Source organism: Triticum dicoccoides, chromosome 6A (genome assembly GCF_002162155.2).
Source record: "Triticum dicoccoides isolate Atlit2015 ecotype Zavitan chromosome 6A, WEW_v2.0, whole genome shotgun sequence".
Classification (NCBI taxonomy): domain Eukaryota; kingdom Viridiplantae; phylum Streptophyta; class Magnoliopsida; order Poales; family Poaceae; genus Triticum; species Triticum dicoccoides.
The window spans coordinates 596,444,666-596,449,153 of record NC_041390.1 but is presented as its reverse complement, the minus strand read 5'-3'; positions in this window follow the sequence as shown (position 1 = coordinate 596,449,153).

The window sequence follows — 4,488 nt, the reverse complement described above, 5'->3', positions numbered from 1 at the left end:
TATGATGTGTGAGTTACCATATTGTACACAAAAATTGACGGTATATTTCATCAACCCCCTCCCCCTCCATGTCGCCAAAATTACCATGGTGTCATCGACTCGAGATGAGTTGGTAAAATAATCTACTTAAGTGCGGAAAAGATCAGACATCACATTAACTTTTGTGCAAACCTAGAAGGGAATGTAGGTGAGGTGGTTGGCTAGTAGAGTTACCTCATAAAGTCATAAGAGGTACAAAGGATCGAAACATTTTGTGCATATAACCATACTAATAGAGTAGATGAGTCATCGGACTAGAAAACAACAAGAAAACAAATGCCAAAATGATAAGAAAAAAGGCGAGCACCAGAAAACACAAGCTTAGTGTAGGGCATGTGGTTACCTGCCACAGTTATCTACCAAGAGGTATGGGGATAGCGCACGCACCATGCAATTAAAAAATAACGGCGTCGTCTGTGTTCGGATCTATTGCGAGTTTCCGTCGACTGAAAGTTACCTTTCTCGTATTTGCATAGAAAATATCGGATTACGTTTCAACATACATTTTTCACTGGGTCAAAATGTAAGTTATTAGGTCTATCATGTGTAAACTACTATGATATTTGCACATAATTTATTGGGATATGCTTGAACAAAAAATATTAGCGGGGTGTTTCTAGGCGTAAGTTATCTGGACTTTTAGCGCGTCTTCTAACTAGAAAAAAAGGAAAGAAAATGTTTAGACAAGGGGAAAGAAATTTGGTTCACAAAAAAGAAAAGAAATAAAATATTTTTGTCACATACATGTGGTAAAAAAACTACCTAACTAATCATATAAGAAAGACCTGGACCCTGTTGACAAGAACTAATCAGGTGTGAGTTGGCTAGCTCGATGCCCCTACGTAATTCTTTTTCTCGCCCCAGAAAATTGGATCACCTGGTAAAAAAAAGGTGAGCACCGGGATTACGCTGGCGAGCGCGTGAACTGTGGGATGGCAGTACGATCGCGACGTGCTAGGAAGGTTTGCCGAAAAATCAGCAAAACAGATCGAGGTCCATGCATGCGCATCGGACGACGATGAGATCGTTCAAATCTGTTGCGAAATTCCAGTCGACTGTAATTTAGCTTTATCGTTCACTGAAATAACAGTCCGAGACCCAAGGCGTTGCCGATCGGCGTCGGGCCCATCCAAAGTCTTCTCCTCTGCATGCCCCCACCACCCATGCGGCCTCGGGGGACGGGAACCGTGTTCCGCTCGATCGGTCAACGTTAATTGTTCTTCTCCTCCGTGACACGAGGCTCACTTGTTTAAGGCTAGTAGTAATGGGGAGTACCATATACTTTCTTCGTCTCAAAATTCTTTTCTTATATTTGTCTAAATACAGATGTAGTTAATTATATTTTAGTGTTAGATACATTCGTATCTAGACAAATCTAAAACAAGAATTTTGGGACGGAGGGAGTACTAGTATCATGCATATGATACTAGTGTATGATACTACCTCTCTAATGCATAGTATCATATATTAGTATCATGTACTCCCTCCGTTCGGGTTTATTAGGCTGGTCGTAATGGAAGTATCATAGGTAGTATCATGCATGCCAAGTAGGCAATTTTGACGATGTGGCATAGCATTACATGAAAAAAGAGATGGTTGAGTATCATATCATGATACCGTATCATAATAAATGCAATGCTACTATGTGTCATGCATGGTAATAAATAAAGTCATCTATGATACTACTACATGATACTATGCATTAGGAAGATAGTATCACACACTAGTATCATATGCATGATACTAAGTTATGATACTACCCATTACAAGCAGCCTTAGGCTCTCTCAGCATCACAGCCATGTCCCTTTTTATAAGGCTCCGCTTTGGAAAGGTGCATGCATACAATCATTTCATTGGTTACATTGAAAGTCATTGTTGTTGGTGTCATAGCTGGAAAATTAATATACTTCATTCTTTCTTTTTTGTTGGCCGCATGCATGTGAGAGAGTGCATTGAGAATGGAATGGAAGAATTAGCATGAGCGAATTACTATGTGACTTGGTTTAAGAGAAATTGTCTTTAGGCCTAATAAACCCGGACGGAGAGAGTAGTACTTTATTTATTGCCATGCATGACACAAAGTAATATATCATTTATTGTGATACGGTATCATGATATGATACTCCATCCTATTTTTCTTCATTTAATGATATGACACCTCATCAAAATTGCCTAGTTGACATGCATAAGGTTGGTTGTAACGGGGAGTATCATATGCTAGTATCATGCATATGATACTAGTGTATGATACTACCTTCATAATGCATAGTATCATATATTAGTATCATGTGGTACTTTATTTATTATCATGCATGACACAAAGTAGCATAACATTAATTATGATACAGTATCATGATATGATACTTCACCCTCTCTTTCTTCATTTAATGCTACGACATCTCATCAAAATTTCCTAGTTGGCATGCATGATACTAGTTATGATACTATCACTACGACTAGCCTAATATTCCCTCCATTCCCTTATACAAAGCGACTATCAAAAATACATTTTGCATCAATACAAGGCCACCAACCGTAATCGAGGCAAAAATTAATAATGTTTTCTCTTACTAGCAACCTTTTTAATACTTACATGTATGTAGTCATAATGACACTCAACCACTTCCTTCCCATTCAATCGTTGCATGCTTGTGGTGTATTAATGATTCGGTTAATGAAAAGAGAAGTTGACTTGCAAAGAAGTCATTAAATTATATCTTGATACCTATAATATGAGTTTGTGGCCTTATATAAAGGAATGGAGGGAGTACTAATTATGATATTACCATTACGACCAGCCTAATGGTCTCCATCGCGATTCTCTACGTGCTCCGGAGTTCCAAAGCTTCGCTCAAGCTGTCATACTCACACAATCTAAGCAAAAGTTACTACTCCAACATTTCATATAACAATTCGATCGGCCGTGGCAAGAGGAGCTCACCGTACCAAGAACCATCAAGTCTGCTCGCTCAAGAGCACATGCTTCTCTTAAAAATGATTTTACAAAAAATGCTCATAAATCAAGACCATTTCAAGATTACGAGTTTCATAAAAATTACAGTTCATTTATGAGATGTGCACAAATGATAAGCTTAAGCATGTTACCAAAAATACTCTGCCTAGGGATAACTCCTACTCTTCAGGATTTGTGAGAAAAAAGAGATTATCGTCGGTTACTATGCGGCACTTAACACGACATTTAAGGGCTGTTTGGTTCCCAATCACATCTTGTCACATTTTGCCATACCTAACCTTAGGCAAATTTGATCAAGTTAGGTAGGTGTTTGGTTTTAGCCACACCTAAGACAAGGATTTTTTTATGAGTAGTGAACCCCACATGTCATAGACAAAAAAAGTATGGCAATATTCCTTTAGGCAAGCCAAAGTGTGGCGAACAATTTGAACAACTCAACTAAGGCAAATGTGGCAAGTGTGGCAAAAATTATGTACCAATATATGTCAAAAATAATTACAATCCAAACAGCCCCTTAGTAACGTTAAAAAGAAGCAAAAATCATGGTGCAACACACGTGTTGTATTGGGCCGGCTCATGTAACGTTATGGCTAGCTCCAGTTTTTTGGAACTTGCTGGAAGCTTAAGTTTTTTTAATGTTTTTCTGCAAGGGTTTTCTACTGAATTTTGTTTGCTCTCTTTTTTCCCTTTGTTCTTTTCTTCTTTTGAACATTTATTAAAATTCATGATAGCTTCAAACGTGTGATTGTTTTAAAACTTGTAGAGTTTTTCTGATATCACAACTTTGTGAACTCCGTCATCGTTTTTAAACTCGTGAATATTTTTCTAAATCACAAAACTCTTCAATTTCATGTTTTTTCATATTCTTGAAATTTTCTTGAATTTGTAAAAAAATCAAATTTAAGAAGAGGTTTTTGAAATCTATATTTATTAAAGTCAACAATCAAATTGTCAACAATTGACTGTTAAACTGAAAGACCGAGCCGACCAAGCGGCTGTATGATCGAACGAAGCGGCTGAGTGAGCGCCAGTTTGTGAACTGGCGCCTAAAGCGCCAATTAGGAGTATTCTAGTAATCAGGTGTTTTTTTACGGAAATCTGCCCAGGCTAATAAATCATGGCCCCTACTTGGTAGTACATCTTGTAGACCTACACGGTAACACGCAATGGTTGCACGCCTACTCCTAGGCCTCGGACCATATGGTTGCACGCCTACACTCAATGCACAAAGGCTAGCGCCCTACCCTAAACAAAAGGCTAATGGCTGTAGCGCAAATCGTGAGCGAAACTATGCCTCCGACTCTTCGAGGATATATCACAAAAGGCTAATGGATGTAGTGCAAGTCGTGAGCGCAACTATGCCTCCGAGTCTCCGAGGGCATATCACAAAAGGCTAATGGATGTAGCGCAAGTCGTGAGCGAAACTATGCCTCCGACTCTCCGAGGGCATATCACAAAAGGCTAATGGATGTAG